The sequence below is a fragment of the Aquarana catesbeiana genome, linkage group LG05, assembly GCF_042186555.1.
Source record: "Aquarana catesbeiana isolate 2022-GZ linkage group LG05, ASM4218655v1, whole genome shotgun sequence".
Taxonomy (NCBI): domain Eukaryota; kingdom Metazoa; phylum Chordata; class Amphibia; order Anura; family Ranidae; genus Aquarana; species Aquarana catesbeiana.
In genome coordinates, this window is record NC_133328.1 from 349,506,923 (window position 1) to 349,531,854 (window position 24,932).

Here is a 24,932-nt window from a genome sequence, read left to right on the forward strand (position 1 = left end):
TGTCTTCTGTCTTCTATCTTCTTTCTTCTGTTTTCTGTCTTCTATCTTCTATCTTCTTTCTTCTATCTTCTATCTTCTTTCTTCTATCTTCTTTCTTCTGTCTTCTATCTTCTATCTTCTATCTTCTATCTTCCTCTGTCTTCTGTTTTCTATCTTCTTTCTTCTGTCTTTTATCTTCTTTCTTCTATCTTCTTTCTTCTGTCTTCTGTCTTCTGTCTTCTGTCTTCTATCTTCTTTCTTCTATCTTCTATCTCCTTTCTTCTGTCTTTTATCTTCTTTCTTCTATCTTCTTTCTTCTCTCTTCTATCTTCTTTCTTCTATCTTCTTTCTTCTTTCTTCTTTCTTCTGTCTTCTATCTTCTATCTTCTTTCTTATATCATCCTCTGTCTTCTGTTTTCTATCTTTTTTCTTCTGTCTTTTATCTTCTTTCTTCTATCTTCTATCTTCTGTCTTCTGTCTTCTGTCTTCTATCTTCTTTCTTCTATCTTCTATCTCCTTTCTTCTGTCTTTTATCTTCTTTCTTCTATCTTCTTTCTTCTGTCTTCTGTCTTCTTTCTTCTTTCTTCTATCTTCTTTCTTCTCTCTTCTATCTTCTTTCTTCTATCTTCTTTCTTCTATCTTCTTTCTTCTTTCTTCTTTCTTCTATCTTCTTTCTTCTATCTTCTATCTTCTCTCTTCTTTCTTCTATCTTATTTCTTCTATCTTCTTTCTTCTTTCTTCTGTCTTCTGTCTTCTATCTTCTTTCTTCTGTCTTTTATCTTCTTTCTTCTATCTTCTTTCTTCTGTCTTCTGTCTTCTATCTTCTTTCTTCTATCTTCTTTCTTCTATCTTCATTCTTCTCTCTTCTGGCTTATATCTTCTTTCTTCTATCTTCTTTCTTCTATCTTCTATCTTTTTTCTTCTCTCTTCTGTCTTCTATCTTCTTTCTTCTATCTTCTATCTTCTATCTTCTTTCTTGTATCTTCTTTCTTATATCTTCTATCTTTTTTCTTCTCTCTTCTCTCTTCTGTCTTCTATATTCTATCTTCTATCTTTTTCTTCTATCTTCTATCTTCTTTCTTCTATCTTCTTTCTTCTATCTTCTGTCTTCTGTCTTCTATCTTCTATCTTCTGTCTTCTGTCTTCTGTCTTCTGTCTTCTGTCTTCTGTCTTCTATCTTCTTTCTTCTGTCTTCTGTCTTCTATCTTCTTTCTTCTTTCTTCTCTCTTCTCTCTTCTGTCTTTTATCTTCTATCTTCTTTCTTCTCTCTTCTGTCTTCTATCTACTCTCTTCTCTCTTCTGTCTTCTATCTTCTTTCTTCTATCTTCTTTCTTCTATCTTCTCTCTTCTCTCTTCTGTCTTCTATCTACTCTCTTCTCTCTTCTGTCTTTTATCTTCTTTCTTCTATCCTCTTTCTTCTATCTTCTCTCTTCTCTCTTCTGTCTTCTCTCTTCTGTCTTCTCTCTTCTGTCTTCTGTCTTCTGTCTTCGATCTTCTTTCTTATTTCTTCTAACTTCTATCTTCTATCTTCTTTCTTCTATCTTATATCTTCTGTCTTCTATCTTCTTTCTTTTTTCTTCTATCTTCTTTCTTCTCTCTTCTGTCATCTGTCTTCTATCTTCTTTCTTCTATCTTGTATATTCTCTCTTCTATCTTCTCTCTTCTGTCTTCTCTCTTCTGTCTTCTATCTTCTTTCTTCTATCTTCTCTCTTCTTTCTTCTATCTTATTTCTTCTATCTACTTTCTTCTTTCTTCTTTCTTCTTTCTTCTATCTTCTTTCTTCTGTCTTCTGTCTTCTATCTTCTGTCTTTTTTTTTTTTGTAAAACACTTTATTGGATTTTCATAAAGTACAGAAGGCAGTACAGTGGTGGATTTACACAGAAGAAGTATTTCACGAACAGTATAGAGTATCATAACTAGGGTAAACTATACAATACCAAGTGAATGAAAACTTCAACCAAAATTACAGAGGTCTACAGTAATAGTGCGTTGTCAAGTACATTGCATATTACAAGGGCAAAAATGAGAAAGAACAAGAACATTTCCATTGTTTTACATGGGATTCTTGGTTACGTGTATTGAGCATACCAGGTGTGAGGTGGATTCTCTAGAAATCGCAGGAGGTTGTAAGGTAGTTTTCAGTTACTGGCGTGGTATATGGTATTGGTAACGTAGCAGATCTGGACCGACGATAATAGTGTTATCCACACTCCTGGGCACCCCTATGGGGTACTAACTGTGCCCAGTGTAGGTACAGAAATTTGCTTAATGGTGGGGGATGTCGGTATTGTGCATCGTGTAGAGTGCGAGTCATTACAGTGTCAATATAGGTGTTGTATAAAAGGGAATAGGCTATGTAATAGGCCTGTGCTGACGTGATGTAGAGAAAAGGGGGGAGAGGGGGGTGATAAGACGGAGGGTCAGGATGATATGGTTATTGGTTAGCGTGTTAACTGGCTATCAGGCCGGTGTCGTCTCCCAAGGTAATGGTAGGTGGGTTGGTTTGCGTGCCGGCGGAATGCGATGTCCTGAAATGGGTCCAACATGCCCATGTATCTTTGTATTTGGATGGTGAATCGGAGGTTTGGTGTATGAGGTTCTCTATGTCAGCTATCTTGTCTACTCTCCGGATCCATTCTGAGATCGAGGGGGGTGATGTGCTTCTCCAGTGCACAGGGATGCATAAGTTTGCCGCATTAATAAGATGGAGAGTTAGTGACTTCCTGTATACACGTTGGGGGATCGAGGTATGATGGAGTAAGTATTGCGCTGGTGTATAGTCAGGGGTATATGTTGTGATCTGAGTGATTAGGCTGTGAATCGCAGCCCAATAGGATTAAATGAGTGGGCATTCCCACCATATGTGAAGAAGGGAACCCCGGGCTGCATTACACCTCCAGCAATTTGGGGATATAGTAGGTAGAAATTTGTTAATTTTATCGGGAGTTCTATACCATTTTGAGTAGATTTTGAACCTGCATTCTTGTGTCGCTATGTTGCCAGAGCCTTTGTGAATATGGTAGAACACATTCCTCCAATCGTCTGTGGTTAAGGTTGTGTTCAGGTCAGCCTCCCATTGACTTAGTAGTGCATCGAATGTGATGTTTGGATGTGTGGAGAAAAGTGTGTGGATGGTCGAGATGAGGTGTCTTTGGGGTTCGTTTCTGGAGCAGAGCAGCTCGAAGGATGTAAGTTCCCTATGAATGTTGTCTTTATGTTGGAGGCTTTGTAGGAAGTGACGGATTTGCAGATAGTTGTAGAAGGGGATGTGATATTCCGGAAATTTAGTGGTCAGCTCTGAGTATGGTAATAGAGTTCCTTGGTGGAATAGTTGTTGTGCTAGAAGCCGGGGTCTATGTGGTTCCTTGGTTGGGTGGGTTAGGTTGACGCCCGGTGGAAATTCTGGGTTGTCTTCGATAGGTGTCATTGGTCCCGACGTGGGTTGGAACTTGAGAATTTTGCATGATTTCGTGAAGTTGATTAGGGTGGAGTTGATTAGGGGATTCGCAGTGGCGGTTTGCGGGATGAATTTTGGGTTGATCCAGGGGAGGAGTTGTAAAGGGGTTTTGGTAAAAGCATTTTCCAACTGTACCCAATCTTTTTCTTTGCAGTGTACGTGCCAATCCACAATTCTAACTAGATGGCAAACCTGATAGTAGATTTGTAGGTCAGGAACTTGCAATCCTCCTTGTGATTTGGAGGTTGTCAGTCTGTGCCAATTCAATCTAGGCTGTTTGGATAGCCATATGAATTTTCTACAAATCTTTTTGTACGAGGCAAAGAAGGAGTGTGGGAGTAATATTGGTATGGTTTGTAGAAGGTAGAGCAATCTAGGTAGAACGTTCATTTTCAAGATAGCAATCCTTCCAAACCATGAGAATGGACCAGTCTGCCACCTCTGGAGATCACCCTCGATGGTTTGTAGGATCGGTAAAAAGTTGAGCCTAAATAAATCTGATAAAGCCGTGGGTATGTTAATGCCAAGGTATTTTATGGCTTGCGTTTCCCATCCAAAAGGAAAATTACGTTTGCATTGTGTGACCGTCTCTTGTGTTAGTGAGATGCTGAGTGCCTTGGATTTGGAGAAGTTTATTTGTAGGTTCGATAAGGATTTAAAGAGGGCAAAATCTTTGAGTAGATTCGGAATGGTAGTGGTCAGTTCGGTAAGGAAGAGGAGAATATCATCCGCGTAGGCGGCTACTTTGTAGTGGGTTTGATTGATTTGGACGCCTTTGATGTCAGGGTTTTCTCTAATTTTGCGCAACATGGGTTCCATTGTTAGTACGAAGATCAAGGGGGATAGTGGGCATCCCTGTCTAGTACCGTTGGACACGGAGAAGGCGCCCGACAGTCCACCGTTCACTCGGACTTTGGCTGTGGGAGAAGAGTAGAGGACCATAATCATATTGATGAGTCTCGGCGGGAGGCCTACGAATCTCAGGGTAGCTTCCATGAAATCCCATGCCACCCTGTCGAACGCCTTCTCCGCGTCCAAGGATAGAAAGAAGCCCTTAGTACTAGTGGAAGTCAGCCAATGGTGTATGTTTAAAGCCTTGGTAGTATTGTCTTTAGCTTCTCTGCCGGGGACAAAACCAACTTGATCTGTGGTGATTAAATTTGGGATCAGGGGTAAAAGGCGATTTGCTATGGCTTTGGTGTATAACTTAACGTCTACGTTAAGTAGAGAAATGGGGCGGTAATTAGAGACCAATTTGTCATCTTTCCCTGATTTGGGGATAAGGGTGATATGGGCCTCTAAGAGATCTGTGGGGGTCCTATTGGTAGGGGAGAGGTTGTTAAAGGCCGTGACCAGGTGAGGCAATAGTATATCAGGGAATGATCTGTAGTACCCGACCGTCAGCCCATCTGGACCGGGGCTTTTGCCCGGTTTCATCTGTTTTAGTGCAAGAGATATCTCTTCCGCCGTTAAGGGGACATCAAGAGATGCGGAGTCTTCGGTCAGGATGGGCGAGGGTGCGTATTGGGATAAGAAGTTATGTATTGCCTCGTTCCGGTCTGTCAGAGTGGGGGACGATTGGGGGGTGCGAATGTTGTACAGATTGGTGTAGTAGCGCACGAATTGTTCCGCTATGTCATCAGATTTTACCATAGTTTTACCCGAGGGGTCTACGATGGAGTGTATGGTGTGGGCCGCTTTTTTCGCTCGTAATGCTTTAGCCAGCATCTTCCCTGATTTGTTGCTGTATTCGTAAAAGCATTTTTGTGTAAGCATGTATTTCCTCTTGATGTTATTGTGTAATTCTTCTAGGAGTTCAGTTCGTAGTTGTGTCAGTTCAGACATCGCTTCTAGAGCTAGAGATGCCTTGTGCTTACGTTCTAAAGCGGAAATACGTGTGGTTAGGTTCTCCAATTTTGCTTTCCTTAGTCTGTTTCTATGCGCGGCTTGTTATAAGAATGTGCCTCTTATGACACATTTGTGTGCAGCCCAGATTATTTCTGGTTTCTTCTGTCTTTTATCTTCTTTCTTCTATCTTCTTTCTTCTCTCTTCTGTCTTCTGTTTTCTTTCTTCTCTCTTCAATCTTCAATCTTCAATCTTCTGTCTTCTATCTTCTTTCTTCTATCTTCTTTCTTCTCTCTTCTGTCATTTGTCTTCTATCTTCTTTCTTCTATCTTCTCTCTTCTATCTTCTCTCTTCTCTCTTCTATCTTCTATCTTCTGTCTTCTCTCTTCTGTCTTCTATCTTCTCTCTTCTCTCTTCTTTCTTCTATCTTCTTTCTTCTATCTTCTTTCTTCTCTCTTCTGTCTTCTGTCTTCTTTCTTCTGTCTTCTGTCTTCTGTCTTCTGTCTTCTTTCTTCTGTCTTCAATCTTCAATCTTCAATCTTCAATCTTCTTTCTTCTATCCTCTTTCTTCTATCTTCTATCTGTTTTCTTCTCTCTTTTGTCATCTGTCTTTTATCTTCTTTCTTCTATCTTCTATCTTCTCTCTTCTATCTTTTCTCTTCTGTCTTCTCTCTTCTGTCTTCTGTCTTCTGTCTTCTATCTTCTATCTTCTTTCTTCTGTCTTCTGTCTTCTATCTTCTTTCTTCTATCTTCTTTCTTCTCTCTTCTCTCTTCTCTCTTCTGTCTTCTATCTACTCTCTTCTCTCTTCTGTCTTCTATCTTCTTTCTTCTATCCTCTTTCTTCTATCTTCTCTCTTCTCTCTTCTGTCTTCTATCTACTCTCTTCTCTCTTCTGTCTTCTATCTTCTTTCTTCTATCCTCTTTCTTCTATCTTCTCTCTTCTGTCTTCTCTCTTCTGTCTTCTCTCTTTTGTCTTCTGTCTTCTGTCTTCGATCTTCTTTCTTATTTCTTCTAACTTCTATCTTCTATCTTCTTTCTTCTATCTTATATCTTCTGTCTTCTATCTTCTTTCTTTTTTCTTCTATCTTCTTTCTTCTATCTTCTATCTTTATATTCTCTCTTCTATCTTCTTTCTTCTATCTTCTCTCTTCTTTCTTCTATCTTATTTCTTCTATCTACTTTCTTCTTTCTTCTATCTTCTTTCTTCTGTCTTCTGTCTTCTATCTTCTTTATTCTGTCTTTTATCTTCTTTCTTCTATCTTTTTTCTTCTCTCTTCTGTCTTCTGTTTTTTTCTTCTCTCTTCAATCTTCAATCTTCAATCTTCTGTCTTCTATCTTCTTTCTTCTATCTTCTTTCTTCTCTCTTCTGTCATTTGTCTTCTATCTTCTTTCTTCTATCTTCTCTCTTCTATCTTCTCTCTTCTCTCTTCTATCTTCTCTCTTCTGTCTTCTCTCTTCTGTCTTCTATCTTCTCTCTTCTCTCTTCTTTCTTCTATCTTCTTTCTTCTATCTTCTTTCTTCTCTCTTCTGTCTTCTTTCTTCTGTCTTCTGTCTTCTGTCTTCGATCTTCTTTCTTATTTCTTTTAACTTCTATCTTCTTTCTTCTCTCTTCTGTCTTCTGTTTTCTTTCTTCTCTCTTCAATCTTCAGTCTTCTGTCTTCTATCTTCTTTCTTCTATCTTCTTTCTTCTCTCTTCTGTCATTTGTCTTCTATCTTCTTTCTTCTATCTTCTCTCTTCTCTCTTCTATCTTCTCTCTTCTCTCTTCTATCTTCTCTCTTCTCTCTTCTCTCTTCTGTCTTCTATCTTCTCTCTTCTCTCTTCTTTCTTCTATCTTCTTTCTTCTCTCTTCTGTCTTCTGTCTTCTTTCTTCTGTCTTCTGTCTTCTGTCTTCTTTCTTCTGTCTTCAATCTTCAATCTTCAATCTTCTTTCCTCTATCCTCTTTCTTCTATCTTCTATCTTTTTTCTTCTCTCTTTTGTCATCTGTCTTGTATCTTCTTTCTTCTATATTCTATCTTCTCTCTTCTATCTTTTCTCTTCTGTCTTCTCTCTTCTGTCTTCTATCTTCTCTCTTCTCTCTTCTTTCTTCTATCTTCTTTCTTCTATCTTCTTTCTTCTGTCTTCTGTCTTCTTTCTTCTGTCTTCTGTTTTCTTTCTTCTGTCTTCAATCTTCAATCTTCTATCTTCTTTCTTCTGTCTTCTATCTTCTTTCTTCTCTCTTCTGTCTTCTATCTTCTATCTTTTTTCTTCTCTCTTCTCTCTTCTATCTTCTGTCTTCTATCTTCTATCTTCTATCTTCTTTCTTCTCTCTTCTATCTTCTATCTTCTCTCTTCTCTCTTCTATCTTCTCTCTTCTCTCTTCTATCTTCTCTCTTCTGTCTTCTTTCTTCTCTCTTCTTTCTTCTCTCTTCTGTCTTCTCTCTTCTGTCTTCTATCTTCTCTCTTCTTTCTTCTCTCTTCTCTCTTCTCTCTTCTCTCTTCTCTCTTCTGTCTTCTGTCTTCTTTCTTCTGTCTTCTATCTTCTATCTTCTATCTTCTCTCTTCTCTCTTCTCTCTTCTCTCTTCTGTCTTCTTTCTTCTCTCTTCTTTCTTCTCTCTTCTGTCTTCTCTCTTCTGTCTTCTCTCTTCTCTCTTCTTTCTTCTCTCTTCTCTCTTCTCTCTTCTCTCTTCTGTCTTCTTTCTTCTCTCTTCTTTCTTCTCTCTTCTGTCTTCTCTCTTCTGTCTTCTCTCTTCTCTCTTCTTTCTTCTCTCTTCTCTCTTCTCTCTTCTCTCTTCTGTCTTCTGTCTTCTGTCTTCTATCTTCTCTCTTCTTTCTTCTATCTTCTTTCTTCTGTCTTCTATCTTCAATCTTCTTTCTTCTCTCTTCTGTCTTCTTTCTTCTCTCTTTTGTCTTCTGTCTTCTATCTTCTATCTTCTTTCTTCTATCTTCTTTCTTCTGTCTTCTATCTTCTCTCTTTTGTCTTCTCTCTTCTTTCTTCTCTCTTCTCTCTTCTGTCTTCTGTCTTCTCTCTTCCATCTTCCATCTTCTTTCTTCTGTCTTCTTTCTTCTGTCTTCTGTCTTCTTTCTTCTATGTCCTGTCTTCTTTTTTCTATCTTCTGTCTTCTGTCTTCTTTCTTCTGTCTTCTGTCTTCTATCTTCTCTTTTCTATCTTCTTTCTTCTCTCTTCTGTCTTCTATCTTCTTTCTTCTATCTTCTTTCTTCTGTCTTCTATCTTCTTTCTTCTGTCTTCTATCTTCAATCTTCTTTCTTCTCTCTTCTGTCTTCTATCTTCTTTCTTCTCTCTTCTGTCATCTGTCTTCTATCTTCTATCTTTTCTCTTCTATCTTCTATCTTCTCTCTTCTGTCTTCTCTCTTCTGTCTTCTATATTCTATCTTCTTTCTTCTATCTTCTGTCTTCTGTCTTCTGTCTTCTGTCTTCTATCTTCTATCTTCTTTCTTCTGTCTTCTGTCTTCTATCTTCTTTCTTCTATCTTTTTTCTTCTCTCTTCTGTCTTCTATCTTCTATCTTTTTTCTTCTCTCTTCTCTCTTCTGTCTTCTGTCTTCTATCTTCTATCTTCTTTCTTCTCTCTTCTATCTTCTATCTTCTCTCTTCTCTCTTCTATCTTCTCTCTTCTCTCTTCTATCTTCTCTCTTCTGTCTTCTTTCTTCTCTCTTCTGTCTTCTCTCTTCTGTCTTCTATCTTCTCTCTTCTTTCTTCTCTCTTCTCTCTTCTCTCTTATGTCTTCTGTCTTCTTTCTTCTGTCTTCTATCTTCTCTCTTCTTTCTTCTATCTTCTTTCTTCTGTCTTCTATCTTCAATCTTCTTTCTTCTCTCTTCTCTCTTCTGTCTTTTATCTTCTATCTTCTTTCTTCTCTCTTCTCTCTTCTGTCTTCTATCTACTCTCTTCTCTCTTCTGTCTTCTATCTTCTTTCTATCTTCTCTCTTCTCTCTTCTGTCTTCTCTCTTCTGTCTTCTCTCTTCTGTCTTCTGTCTTCGATCTTCTTTCTCCTAACTTCTATCTTCTATGTTCTTTCTTCTATCTTATATCTTCTGTCTTCTATCTTCTTTCTTTTTTCTTCTATCTTCTTTCTTCTCTCTTCTGTCATCTGTCTTCTATCTTCTTTCTTCTATCTTCTATCTTGTATCTTCTTTCTTCTATCTTCTCTCTTCTTTCTTCTATCTTATTTCTTCTATCTACTTTCTTCTTTCTTCTATCTTCTTTCTCCTGTCTTCTGTCTTCTATCTTCTTTCTTCTGTCTTTTATCTTCTTTCTTCTATCTTCTTTCTTCTCTCTTCTGTCTTCTTTCTTCTCTCTTCTCTCTTCCTTCTCCTCTCTTCTCTCTTCTTTCTTCTCTCTTCTCTCTTCTGTCTTCTCTCTTCTGTCTTCTATCTTCTCTCTTCTGTCTTCTATCTTCTTTCTTCTATCCTCTTTCTTCTATCTTCTGTCTTCTCTCTTCTGTCTTCTCTCTTCTGTCTTCTCTCTTCTCTCTTCTGTCTTCTGTCTTCGATCTTCTTTCTTATTTCTTCTAACTTCTATCTTCTATCTTCTTTCTTCTATTAGGGCAAAGGCCTCTCTAAAGTAAAATATAAAGGTAGCAAAAGTGCATATGTACCATCATCCAGGAATCAATATCAAAAAGGCGGTTGGAAGCCTGATCCCCAGTCAGGCGACCAAAAATGGGGCATATTGGACTATTACGGTACAGTAATTAAGGGTAACCATAAGAGCAAGTAACAGCAGTAATAAAAATTATAATTCATTTATTGATGCAACGGACAGGACATGGTAATACAAGAACATTTAATAAAAGTACAGGCATATCACCAATGGATTCGATAGTATACAGTACAGCACAAGATCTCAGATATCATATTCCTCGACTAGTTTCGCGGACACAATCCGCTTCATCAGGAGGTTATCTGGAGATAAGTTTTTCTGACTAAACAGTCTGAACCTGACAATTAAAAATATACAAGATTTATAAAGATACATTATCATACAATTATTATTCCAGCATCAAATTATACAAATAGGTAATGAAAATAGGGGAGGGGGAGGGGGGAGAGAGCGAATCTGCTTACCCAGGTCCCAGCAGACCCCAGGCGCAAGGCCCCAACACCAACGAATGATCTCCCACGGCAGCCTGGGGGAGCTAACAAGATAACAGGATAGTAAGGATAAGTGTATATCGGAATTAAGGTAACCCAGGTTGCCATATACAAAAGGAGGTGATATATCAATTGGTGAGTATAGAGAGGGGGTGATGACGAGGGGGGTTGGGTGAAATTGTGGAGGATATCAATAATTGAAAGCGTATTATGTAAGGCATAAAAGATTACAGGGTGACCAACCAAATAGGAAAAGGCAATGGTAAACGAGGCATAAGGTGTTATATGGGTGGAAGGGTAAACAAGGGAGGAAATGGGACCGTGGAAGGGGAGGGGAGTGGGGGTGGAGAGGGGGATAGGGGAGTGGGGAGGAAGGGTAATGGGGGATTGGAAGGGAGTAGGGGGGGGGGGGAAGGGAAGGAAAGAGGAAGAGGGGGGAAAGGAGAGGAGGCGGGGGAAAAAAATTACCCTCTCTTTTACCTTATTATGGAACCAGTCCCTGGCAGGGTGTCCCCTTCGGGAACCCTTCCATGCTTTGACTATTATCAGGTACTTTTTGCCCCCTATTCACCCATATGTTCACATTGTTGCTCCCCCCCCTTCCTCACTCTCCCCCTCCCCCCCTCTTACCTTCCATCCCACCCCTCTGCCTTCCCTCCCCCCTCTTCCCCCCCCCCTTCCCCCCCCCCCCCTCCCTTTTCTTCTTTTTTTCCCCCTTTCTCTCCCCATCCCCCTCTACCCTTCATTTTTTTCCCCCGCCTCCTCTCCTTTCCCCCCTCTTCCTCTTTCCTTCCCTTTCCCCCCCCCCTACTCCCTTCCAATCCCCCATTACCCTTCCTCCCCACTCCCCTATCCCCCTCTCCACCCCCACTCCCCTCCCTTCCACGGTCCCATTTCCTCCCTTGTTTACCCTTCACCCATATAACACCTTATGCCTCGTTTACCATTGCCTTTTCCTATTTGGTTGGTCACCCTGTAATCTTTTATGCCTTACATAATACGCTTTCAATTATTGATATCCTCCACAATTTCACCCAACCCCCCTTGTCATCACCCCCCTCTCTATACTCACCAATTGATATATCACCTCCTTTTGTATATGGCAACCTGGGTTACCTTAATTCCGATATACACTTATCCTTACTATCCTGTTATCTTGTTAGCTCCCCCAGGCTGCCGTGGGAGATCATTCGTTGGTGTTGGGGCCTTGCGCCTGGGGTCTGCTGGGACCTGGGTAAGCAGATTCGCTCTCTCCCCCCTCCCCCTCCCCTATTTTCATTACCTATTTGTATAATTTGATGCTGGAATAATAATTGTATGATAATGTATCTTTATAAATCTTGTATATTTTTAATTGTCAGGTTCAGACTGTTTAGTCAGAAAAACTTATCTCCAGATAACCTCCTGATGAAGCGGATTGTGTCCGCGAAACTAGTCGAGGAATATGATATCTGAGATCTTGTGCTGTACTGTATACTATCGAATCCATTGGTGATATGCCTGTACTTTTATTAAATGTTCTTGTATTACCATGTCCTGTCCGTTGCATCAATAAATAAATTATAATTTTTATTACTGCTGTTACTTGCTCTTATGGTTACCCTTAATTACTGTACCGTAATAGTCCAATATGCCCCATTTTTGGTCGCCTGACTGGGGATCAGGCTTCCAACCGCCTTCTTTCTTCTATCTTATATCTTCTGTCTTCTATCTTCTTTCTTTTTTCTTCTATCTTCTTTCTTCTATCTTCTATCTTTATATTCTCTCTTCTATCTTCTCTCTTCTGTCTTCTCTCTTCTGTCTTCTATCTTCTTTCTTCTATCTTCTCTCTTCTTTCTTCTATCTTATTTCTTCTATCTACTTTCTTCTTTCTTCTATCTTCTTTCTTCTGTCTTCTGTCTTCTATCTCTTCTTCTTATTCTGTCTTTTATCTTCTTTCTTCTATCTTCTTTCTTCTCTCTTCTGTCTTCTGTTTTTTTCTTCTCTCTCCAATCTTCAATCTTCTGTCTTCTATCTTCATTCTTCTATCTTCTTTCTTCTCTCTTCTGTCATTTGTCTTCTATCTTCTTTCTTCTATCTTCTATCTTCTCTCTTCTCTCTTCTATCTTCTCTCTTCTGTCTTCTATCTTCTCTCTTCTCTCTTCTTTCTTCTATCTTCTTTCTTCTATCTTCTTTCTTCTCTCTTCTGTCTTCTTTCTTCTGTCTTCTGTCTTCGATCTTCTTTCTTATTTCTTTTAACTTCTATCTTCTTTCTTCTCTCTTCTGTCTTCTGTTTTCTTTCTTCTCTCATCAATCTTCAGTCTTCTGTCTTCTATCTTCTTTCTTCTATCTTCTTTCTTCTCTCTTCTGTCATTTGTCTTCTATCTTCTTTCTTCTATCTTCTCTCTTCTCTCTTCTATCTTCTCTCTTCTCTCTTCTATCTTCTCTCTTCTCTCTTCTCTCTTCTCTCTTCTGTCTTCTCTCTTCTCTCTTCTTTCTTCTATCTTCTTTCTTCTATCTTCTTTCTTCTCTCTTCTGTCTTCTGTCTTCTTTCTTCTGTCTTCTGTCTTCTGTCTTCTGTCTTCTTTCTTCTGTCTTCAATCTTCAATCTTCAATCTTCTTTCCTCTATCCTCTTTCTTCTATCTTCTATCTTTTTTCTTCTCTCTTTTGTCATCTGTCTTGTATCTTCTTTCTTCTATATTCTATCTTCTCTCTTCTATCTTTTCTCTTCTGTCTTCTCTCTTCTGTCTTCTATCTTCTCTCTTCTCTCTTCTTTCTTCTATCTTCTTTCTTCTTTCTTCTATCTTCTTTCTTCTGTCTTCTGTCTTCTTTCTTCTTTCTTCTGTCTTCTGTTTTCTTTCTTCTGTCTTCAATCTTCAATCTTCAAACTTCTATCTTCTTTCTTCTGTCTTCTTTCTTCTGTCTTCTATCTTCTTTCTTCTCTCTTCTGTCTTCTATCTTCTATCTTTTTTCTTCTCTCTTCTATCTTCTGTCTTCTATCTTCTATCTTCTATCTTCTTTCTTCTCTCTTCTATCTTCTCTCTTCTCTCTTCTATCTTCTCTCTTCTCTCTTCTGTCTTCTTTCTTCTCTCTTCTCTCTTCTGTCTTCTCTCTTCTGTCTTCTATCTTCTCTCTTCTTTCTTCTCTCTTCTCTCTTCTCTCTTCTCTCTTCTCTCTTCTGTCTTCTGTCTTCTTTCTTCTGTCTTCTATCTTCTCTCTTCTATCTTCTATCTTCTCTCTTCTCTCTTCTCTCTTCTGTCTTCTTTCTTCTCTCTTCTTTCTTCTCTCTTCTGTCTTCTCTCTTCTGTCTTCTCTCTTCTTTCTTCTCTCTTCTCTCTTCTCTCTTCTCTCTTCTCTCTTCTGTCTTCTTTCTTCTCTCTTCTTTCTTCTCTCTTCTGTCTTCTCTCTTCTGTCTTCTCTCTTCTCTCTTCTTTCTTCTCTCTTCTCTCTTCTCTCTTCTCTCTTCTGTCTTCTGTCTTCTATCTTCTCTCTTCTTTCTTCTATCTTCTTTCTTCTGTCTTCTATCTTCAATCTTCTTTCTTCTCTCTTCTGTCTTCTTTCTTCTCTCTTTTGTCTTCTGTCTTCTATCTTCTATCTTCTATCTTCTTTCTTCTATCTTCTTTCTTCTATCTTCTTTCTTCTATCTTCTTTCTTCTGTCTTCTATCTTCTCTCTTTTGTCTTCTCTCTTCTTTCTTCTCTCTTCTCTCTTCTGTCTTCTCTCTTCCATCTTCCATCTTCTTTCTTCTGTCTTCTTTCTTCTGTCTTCTGTCTTCTTTCTTTTATGTCCTGTCTTCTTTTTTCTATTTTCTGTCTTCTGTCTTCTTTCTTCTGTCTTCTGTCTTCTATCTTCTCTTTTCTATCTTCTTTCTTCTCTCTTCTGTCTTCTATCTTCTTTCTTCTATCTTCTTTCTTCTGTCTTCTATCTTCTTTCTTCTCTCTTCTGTCTTCTATCTTCTTTCTTCTCTCTTCTGTCATCTGTCTTCTATCTTCTATCTTTTCTCTTCTATCTTCTCTCTTCTGTCTTCTCTCTTCTGTCTTCTATATTCTATCTTCTTTCTTCTATCTTCTGTCTTCTGTCTTCTGTCTTCTGTCTTCTATCTTCTATCTTCTTTCTTCAGTCTTCTGTCTTCTATCTTCTTTCTTCTATCTTTTTTCTTCTCTCTTCTGTCTTCTATCTTCTATCTTTTTTCTTCTCTCTTCTCTCTTCTATCTTCTGTCTTCTATCTTCTATCTTCTTTCTTCTCTCTTCTATCTTCTATCTTCTCTCTTCTCTCTTCTATCTTCTCTCTTCTCTCTTCTATCTTCTCTCTTCTGTCTTCTTTCTTCAGTCTTCTGTCTTCTATCTTCTTTCTTCTATCTTTTTTCTTCTCTCTTCTGTCTTCTATCTTCTATCTTTTTTCTTCTCCCTTCTCTCTTCTATCTTCTGTCTTCTATCTTCTATCTTCTATCTTCTATCTTCTTTCTTCTCTCTTCTATCTTCTATCTTCTCTCTTCTCTCTTCTATCTTCTCTCTTCTCTCTTCTATCTTCTCTCTTCTGTCTTCTTTCTTCTCTCTTCTGTCTTCTCTCTTCTGTCTTCTATCTTCTCTCTTCTTTCTTCTCTCTGTCTTCTGTCTTCTTTCTTCTGTCTTCTATCTTCTCTCTTCTATCTTCTCTCTTCTCTCTTCTCTCTTCTCTCTTCTGTCTTCTGTCTTCTTTCTTCTGTCTTCTATCTTCTCTCTTCTTTCTTCTATCTTCTTTCTTCTGTCTTCTATCTTCAATCTTCTTTCTTCTCTCTTCTGTCTTTTATCTTCTATCTTCTTTCTTCTTTCTTCTCTCTTCTGTCTTCTATCTTCTTTCTATCTTCTCTCTTCTCTCTTCTGTCTTCTCTCTTCTGTCTTCTGTCTTCTGTCTTCGATCTTCTTTCTCCTAACTTCTATCTTCTATGTTCTTTCTTCTATCTTATATCTTCTGTCTTCTATCTTCTTTCTTTTTTCTTCTATCTTCTTTCTTTTTTCTTCTATCTTCTTTCTTCTCTCTTCTGTCATCTGTCTTCTATCTTCTTTCTTCTATCTTCTATCTTGTATCTTCTTTCTTCTATCTTCTCTCTTCTTTCTTCTATCTTATTTCTTCTATCTACTTTCTTCTTTCTTCTATCTCCTGTCTTCTGTCTTCTATCTTCTTTCTTCTGTCTTTTATCTTCTTTCTTCTATCTTCTTTCTTCTCTCTTCTCTCTTCTGTCTTCTTTCTTCTCTCTTCTCTCTTCCTTCTCCTCTCTTCTCTCTTCTTTCTTCTCTCTTCTCTCTTCTGTCTTCTCTCTTCTGTCTTCTATCTTCTCTCTTCTTTCTTCTATCTTCTCTCTTCTATCTTCTCTCTTCTATCTTCTCTCTTCTGTCTTCTTTCTTCTGTCTTCTATCTTCTCTCTTCTTTCTTCTATCTTCTTTCTTCTGTCTTCTCTCTTCAATCTTCTTTCTTCTCTCTTCTGTCTTCTTTCTTCTCTCTTCTGTCTTCTATCTTCTATCTTCTTTCTTCTTTCTTCTATCTTCTTTCTTCTGTCTTCTATCTTCTCTCTTCTGTCTTCTCTCTTCTGTCTTCTCTCTTCTTTCTTCTCTCTTCTCTCTTCTGTCTTCTCTCTTCTGTCTTCCATCTTCTTTCTTCTGTCTTCTGTCTTCTTTCTTTTATGTCCTGTCTTCTTTTTTCTATCTTCTGTCTTCTGTCTTCTTTCTTCTGTCTTCTGTCTTCTGTCTTCTATCTTCTCTTTTCTATCTTCTTTCTTCTCTCTTCTGTCTTCTATCTTCTTTCTTCTATCTTCTTTCTTCTGTCTTCTATCTTCTGTCTTCTATCTTCTCTTTTCTATCTTCTTTCTTCTCTCTTCTGTCTTCTATCTTCTTTCTTCTAACTTCTATCTTCTTTCTTCTATCTTATATCTTCTGTCTTCTATCTTCTTTATTTTTTTCTTCTATCTTCTTTCTTCTCTCTTCTTTCTTCTATCTTCTCTCTTCTTTCTTCTATCTTATTTCTTCTATCTACTTTCTTCTTTCTTCTATCTTCTTTCTTCTGTCTTCTGTCTTCTATCTTCTTTCTTCTGTCTTTTATCTTCTTTCTTCTATCTTCTTTCTTCTCTCTTCTGTCTTCTGTCTTCTTTCTTCTGTCTTCAATCTTCTGTCTTCTATCTTCTTTCTTCTATCTTCTTTCTTCTCTCTTCTGTCATCTGTCTTCTATCTTCTTTCTTCTATCTTCTCTCTTCTATCTTCTCTCTTCTATCTTCTCTCTTCTGTCTTCTCTCTTCTATCTTCTCTCTTCTATCTTCTCTCTTCTGTCTTCTCTCTTCTGTCTTCTATCTTCTCTCTTCTCTCTTCTTTCTTCTATCTTCTTTCTTCTATCTACTTTCTTCTCTCTTCTGTCTTCTTTCTTCTGTCTTCTGTCTTTTGTCTTCTGTCTTCTTTCTTCTGTCTTCAATCTTCAATCTTCAATCTTCTTTCTTCTATCCTCTTTCTTCTATCTTTTTTCTTCTCTCTTTTGTCATCTGTCTTTTATCTTCTGTCTTTTATCTTCTCTCTTCTCTCTTCTATCTTCTCTCTTCTGTCTTCTCTCTTCTGTCTTCTATCTTCTCTCTTCTCTCTTCTTTCTTCTATCTTCTTTCTTCTATCTTCTTTCTTCTGTCTTCTGTCTTCTTTCTTCTTTCTTCTGTCTTCTGTTTTCTTTCTTCTGTCTTCAATCTTCAATCTTCAATCTTCTATCTTCTTTCTTCTATCTTCTTTCTTCTGTCTTCTTTCTTCTGTCTTCTATCTTCTGTCTTCTCTCTTCTGTCTTCTATCTGCTATCTTTTTTCTTCTCTCTTCTCTCTTCTATCTTCTGTCTTCTATCTTCTATCTTCTATCTTCTTTCTTCTCTCTTCTATCTTCTATCTTCTCTCTTCTCTCTTCTTTCTTCTCTCTTCTGTCTTCTTTCTTCTCTCTTCTCTCTTCTTTCTTCTCTCTTCTCTCTTCTGTCTTCTCTCTTCTGTCTTCTATCTTCTCTCTTCTTTCTTCTATCTTCTCTCTTCTATCGTCTCTCTTCTCTCTTCTATCTTCTCTCTTCTGTCTTCTTTCTTCTGTCTTCTATCTTCTCTCTTCTTTCTTCTATCTTCTTTCTTCTGTCTTCTATCTTCAATCTTCTTTCTTCTCTCTTCTGTCTTCTTTCTTCTCTCTTCTGTCTTCTGTCTTCTATCTTCTATCTTCTTTCTTCTTTCTTCTGTCTTCTATCTTCTCTCTTCTGTCTTCTCTCTTCTGTCTTCTCTCTTCTTTCTTCTCTCTTCTCTCTTCTGTCTTCTCTCTTCCGTCTTCCATCTTCTTTCTTCTGTCTTCTGTCTTCTTTCTTCTGTCTTCTGTCTTCTTTCTTCTATGTCCTGTCTTCTTTTTTCTATCTTCTGTCTTCTGTCTTCTTTCTTCTGTCTTCTGTCTTCTATCTTCTCTTTTCTATCTTCTTTCTTCTCTCTTCTGTCTTCTATCTTCTTTCTTCTATCTTCTTTCTTCTGTCTTCTATCTTCTTTCTTCTGTCTTCTATCTTCAATCTTCTTTCTTCTCTCTTCTGTCTTCTGTCTTCTATCTTCTTTCTTCTATCTTCTTTCTTCTGTCTTCTTTCTTCTGTCTTCTATCTTCTTTCTTCTCTCTTCTGTCTTCTATCTTCTTTCTTCTATCTTCTATCTTCTTTCTTCTTTCTTCTCTCTTCTGTCATCTGTCTTCTATCTTCTCTCTTCTATCTTCTCTCTTCTGTCTTCGCTCTTCTGTCTTCTATCTTCTCTCTTCTCTTTTCTTTCTTCTATCTTCTTACTTCTATCTTCTATCTTCTCTCTTCTGTCTTCTGTTTTCTTTCTTCTGTCTTCTATCTTCTCTCTTCTGTCTTCTCTCTTCTGTCTTCTCTCTTCTTTCTTCTCTCTTCTCTCTTCTGTCTTCTCTCTTCTGTCTTCTTTCTTCTTTCTTCTGTCTTCTGTCTTCTGTCTTCTTTCTTCTGTCTTCAATTTTCAATCTTCAATCTTCTTTCTTCTGTCTTCTGTCTTCTATCTTCTTTCTTCCTTCGGTTTCTTCCTCCATCTTCTTCATCTTCTTCCTCCGATCCTCTGCTTCTTGCTCCGGTGTTCTCGTCTGGCATCTTCCTCCATGGTGTCTTCTTCTCTTCTTCATGCTCGGCCCACTCCGCATCCATGATGGGAGGCTCCCGCCTTGTGACGCTTCTCGTCTTCTGGTCATGGTATGATGTAGAGTGGGTATGATAATTAATTAGTAAGTACTCTTCCGCAGCAACCCAATTCTTCCAGAGAGATGCACTTTATTGACTTCCAACACAGAACAAAGTCCAAAGTCCACAGATGACAAAAAATCCAACAGAGTAGATACAGTTAAGAATCCCATGTTCCTAGGTCTGTGTGTGCATACACAGACAAGCCTAACTTCAACTATAGACTGAATGCCGTGTTATATTCACTAGACACTGAATGGCTGAGCAATTTGATTGGCCGTTTCAATTTAGGACTTTGATTTGCTTTTAGTATTTCAGACAGACAACAACCCCCAGCCGTGAACAGCTGTAGTCATAAACCGCCCCAATTTGCACTCCCGCATATCAACATCAACAAGTCCCCTTAGATATGTTAAAATTCAGTTGACTTGGACAAGTCAACTGAATTTCTGGTCAACATGGCACTCCAATACAATATTATACATAAATCGGCCAATATATTACTACATATACCCCCACTTGGGTCAGTTCTAACTACTAGAACTGACCCATAAATTAAACAACAAAAAATATCATTACGAGTTAAGGTACTGAATGCTTTACAATGGCTCATATAAAATATGAAGTTGAAACTGGTTACATCTCTCTTCACCAGCCTCTAAAATATCCCTATGAAACAGTTATTAGATAATATAACTTTTAGACTATGACTGGAAAAGGATTTGGTAAACATCAGTGGCCCATATAGCTGTTAGGCCTTATTATATCACATCAAGATCTTGAATATTGCACAAAGACGAGCTGATGACACAGTTCATTCTTCGGTCTGACTTCATCACATCTCTCACCATCTCACTGAAAGTAAACTTGGTATGCTCTGGGAGCGCCAATCCACATAAGTCCAGGATTCTCTCCGGGCCCAAGCTTTTCATTTTTAAAGATGCTTTTACACAAACATTTTATTTACATCTTTATGGTAAGAAGAACCATCAATGTACCAGCACTCACTTTCAAGGTCAAAAGGTTTGGATATGACAGTACAAACTGTGCTGCAAACTATTTCCTTGCACTTGACATTCATGAGTCCATCTTTGTTGATTGCCAGTCACAATTTGCTTTTGTAATTTGCTGTAGGCCGACCCCTCATTGCCTTCAATAAAGCAGTTACTAAGATCATTCGGTCCATAATTCCACCTGAATGGTATACCAACATATACATATACCCCCACACACGATGGTTCAGATAGAGTCATCAGTGTTTATCAGATCTTCTATCCAGACAAAGCGGCAGTGGAAATTCTTGCCAGTATCTTCACCATGAAAGGTAGAAAGGTCTTTTTCATCCATATATGTCATAGCCTTTAGCATATTATAAACAACTGAATCAACAAAGTTTCAAATCATGACTAGAGTGATGAATTTCACTCACCTCTCTTATAAATTTAGGAAAACCACCCAACATACTATAATTTATGCTATGCCAAGCTATTGTGCAGCATCTCTCCTTAGATGTCAAATATATTGATCAATACGCATTATGTAATATGTACAGATGTTATGAAAATTATTTTAGGTTTAAATGCTTCTCTTTGGTTTTAAGATAAAGTTCAAGAAATAAAACATTAAAAAAAAAATTAAAAAAATGAAAAGCAAAATATATCAGGAAAAGGGAGAAAAATAAAAAATTAGGGCGTTGAAGAAAAAAGAAAAAAAAAAAAAAAGGTCCATTGCTTGGTGAATTTCGAGAAAGTCCATGAATGCTTTATCATTCCTTGTTGCCTATTCAGCATTTCTCCCATAATTCTCCCCCACTAGCCAGCAATTTCAGACTGTGCTTCTGCTATTCACATGCAAACCAGCATCTCCAGACGTACCTGAAAGACAAAGCTCTCCAACAAAAACTCATTAGCGAGGTCCTTAAACGTTGTTTGAAGTTAAAACAAAGCACTATTTACACGTTTACAGTTTGAAGCTAATTCACCCCCACTGCTAGAGAAGTGTCATTCAAAAACAGATCTGGAGAATATACATCTTGTACCCCCTTCAACTGCTCTAATAATTTATCACCTTCCCCTCTCATCTTGTCATACTCAATCTTCAGGTGGTCATATTTCTGTTTTAACTGAGAAAATGGTATCCAAGTCTTGGACCTTTTCTTCTTATTATTTTGGTCAGCTCTGTTTTTCATATTAATATCACCTATATTTGACCCGGTGTATCCTCTCTGGGTGTTATCATAGGATATTATCTTCTGATCTTTATGTTCAGTATTTGTCCTAAACAATGTGGCAAAATCAATTTTGACAGCCTGCTCAGTTGACTTTCTCCATAAATGGTCTGCTCTCAACAATATGTATTTTAAATCATGAGGATTTGGGGTAACTAATAAAATATTTTGTTTGATATCTTCATGCAACGCATCTAGAAATATACTCATATGTATCAAGCCACCACGCTCATTATTACCGACCAATAATTCCATAATAGTTGCTATCCTGTGTGACAATTCATAGGGAGATTCATTTTGCATTTGTTGGATCTTCGCATGAATAGTAACATCAGAACATACACCATACAAAACACATAATAATTCCAGTAATATGTCCCTTGTCCTCAGAGGCTGAATACAGATTTGTTTAATTCTCATCCAAAGACCACTTCCTAAAGAATGTTGCAAAACTCTTTCTAAGTCAGATGGGTTGAGATTGTACATATCTCTGACCTGCTGCACGTCACAAAACCATTTTAAAAATTTGTTTAAATCATGGTATGGAACCATTCCTATTTCTTTAAGAATTGCGTCTAATTCTTTTGGTTTCAAAGGCTTTATTACAAGTCGAACTTCACCTGTATTATTATTATTGTTATAAACTGTGGTAGTCACAGTGGGGGCAGCTGGTAATGAATTATCAGATTTAATATGAGGTTCTGTTTCATTTGATAGAAAGTCTGTGTCTGTATTTTGCTGAAGATAGCTGAATCCAAGATTTGATGCATATCTGCATTCTTGAGATCTCTTCTCTAATTCCATAATTCTTAATTTTAATCTCTCATTTTCCTCTGATAATTCATCACAACGTTTCGATTTCTCAAGCAAAGCTCCCCCAATGATAACTGCATGCAATTTTAAATTTACTGTCTCGGTGTCTGATTGGTTTTGTAACCTCTCACAAACATTGTTGCTATTATCAACTGCCATATGTAACTGGGCAATTTCCTCAACCTTACCCTTCAAAGAACTTTCCATTGTTAAACAGCAATATAATAAGCCCTGTATAATACAACCTTTTCTTTTACTTTCTGAAATTTTGCTATCAAAAACATTTTTCTCTAAAAATTCCTTCATCGTGGTCCACGTCTGCTTACATTTTTCTGGAATTTCATAAGGACCGCCATAGCGCTTAATACATTTTAATACCCACCTGTTAACTTTATCAGAACTGACACTAGCTTCACACTGAGTAAGCATTTTGACTATATTACTAATAATTTAAAAAAAAAAAAGGAAATATTTTACTCACCGCATTAGTTACTCCTTCAGCTTCCAGTTCAGGTCTTCTGGTACACGACACAGTCCTTTTTTGTTGTTTTCCAGTCTCCAGAGAATAATTCTGGGATTCCCAACTTGTTTAATTTTGTAGATCAGACTCTCTTATGTCACAACCAGACATTAGAGTCACAGCACAGCTCTTGGTTCTTCATCAGACTTCTGTCCACCTCACAGGATTGTTGTCACCACCGACTTCTGTTACTAAGTCCGAAAATGCTCTTCTGGTCACTTGAACGGCACCAATGTAGTGATTTAGTACCTTCAAAGAATGGGTCGTGGCCCCAATGTAGTGATATAATATATACTGGGTGATATGATGTAGAGTGGGTATGATAATTAATTAGTAAGTACTCTTCCGCAGCAACCCAATTCTTCCAGAGAGATGCACTTTATTGACTTCCAACACAGAACAAAGTCCAAAGTCCACAGATGACAAAAAATCCGACAGAGTAGATACAGTTAAGAATCCCATGTTCCTAGGTCTGTGTGTGCATACACAGACAAGCCTAACTTCAACTATAGACTGAATGCCGTGTTATATTCACTAGACACTGAATGGCTGAGCAATTTGATTGGCCGTTTCAATTTAGGACTTTGATTTGCTTTTAGTCTTTCAGACAGACAACAACCCCCAGCCGTGAACAGCTGTAGTCATAAACCGCCCCAATTTGCACTCCCGCATATCAACATCAACAAGTCCCCTTAGATATGTGTAATTAGATTAGATTAACAGATACCACCTGAACACCCTTTGAAATGTTCAAATAGACTTGCATAAGATTAACACATCAAAGGGTCTTCAGCTGTACCCTTGCTATGTTAAAATTCAGTTGACTTGGACAAGTCAACTGAATTTCTGGTCAACATGGCACTGCAATACAATATTATACATAAATCGGGCCAACATATTACAACAGGACTTCCCTGTCCGCCCCCTCTGAAGTCATGGGGAAAGCCTCGGGGAAGTCCCCATGCATCCGAGGTAGTGGGGTCACCTGGTGGCCCCGCCCTCCATCAGAAGATGAGAAGCGTTATACAACGGGAGCCTCCCATCATGGATGCGGAGCGGCTCGAGCACAAAGAAGGGAAGAAGATGCCGCGGAGGAAGATGCCGGACAAGAACACCGGAGCAAGAAGCAGAGGATCGGAGGAAGAAGAAGATTGAGGAAGAAACCAAAGGAAGATAGACGATAGAAGAAAGCAGATAGAGGATAGAAGAAAGAAGCATTTAAATAAAGGAATTGTCAAAAACTGTCTCTTGTCATTTTTAACATTTTTGACACTTTTTTTGTGAAATGGGAGGGGTACTTTTGTACCCCCTTACCATTTCACACGGGGGGGCAGGATCTGGGGGTCCCCTTGTTAAAGGGGGCTTCCAGATTCCGATAATCCCCCTGCCCGCAGACCCCCACAACCACCGGGCAAGGGTTGTGAGGATGAGGCTCTTGTCCTCATCAACATGGGGACAAGGTGCTTTGGGGGTGATCCCCCAAATCACCCTCCCAATGTTGAGGGCATGTGGCCTGGTACGGTTCAGGAGGGGAGTCCGCTCCCTCGCCCCCCTCTTTTCCTGCGGCCTGCCAGGTTGCGTGCTCGGATAAGGGTCTGGTATGGATTTTTGGGGGGCCCCCACGCCATTTTTTTTTAAATTTTGGTGCGGGGTTCCCTTTAAAATCCATACCAGATCTGAAGGGTCTGGTATGGATTTTGAGGGGGACCCCCACACCTTTTTTTTTTTTTTGGGCGCGGGGTTCCCCTTAATATCCATACCAGACCTGAAGGGCCTGGTATGGAATTTAGGGGGACCCCATGCCATTTTTTTTTTTAAAGTTTGGTTTGAGGTTCCCCTGTGGGGAAATCCCATGCCGTTTTTATCAATAAACTTTTATGTGTATTGTCGGACCGACAATTCATATAGCGCCGAGTACTTTTAAATGACTTTTTTTCCTTTGAAATGTCCTTTTGCTGTCAGACTGTTCTAAACACTTTTCTTGTTTCACTTTAAGCATTATTAAAATCACTGCTCCCGAAACGGACATTTTTTAAAACTTTTTTTTTCATTGATCCATGTCCCCTGGGGCAGGACCCTTGTCCCCAAACACTTTTTATGACAATAACTTGCATATAAGCCTTTAAAATTAGCACTATTCATTATTCATGTTCGAGTCCCATAGACTTTAACGGTGTTCACGTGTTCGAACACATTTTTTGCCTGTTCGCATGTTCTGGTGCAAACCGAACCGGGGGATGTTCGACTGATCCCTGTTCTTCACTTCCTCGGAAACGGGATGCGGTAGAGCCGGACAAAAGCTTTGACTCCTGGTTCCGTGACAATATCATGCTCTATGACACTAGTGAGCCCTGGCAAGTCTGAAAATGTTTCTTTATTTCTCTGCAAGAACTCCGTTGCCTGCTGACTTTGGATTTTAGACAGGGTATTTGCTACTTGGACACTCTCCACCCCAACCCGAGGCTCAAGTCCTGCACTAGCCAGGGAGGTCACCGGTACCCTGTCTGTCCAGGGCTTTAACAAGTTTACATGATATATCTGATATGGTTTTCTCTTGCCTGGCTGGTGGACTCTATAATTTACCTCTCCCACTTTTTCCAACTTCAATAGGGGGCCTTGCCATCTGGCCAAGAATTTACTTTCCACAGTGGAAATCAACATTGCTACTCGATCCCCCACTTGAAAGTGCCTTATTTTAGCAGCCCTATTATAGACCCGTCGTTGAGCCTCCTGGGCTTTTTGCAAATGTTCCTGGACTAGTGGCATCACAGTTTGGATCCTCTTAACACTGTTATGCTGAATAGGTTCACTTTCCCATTCCTCT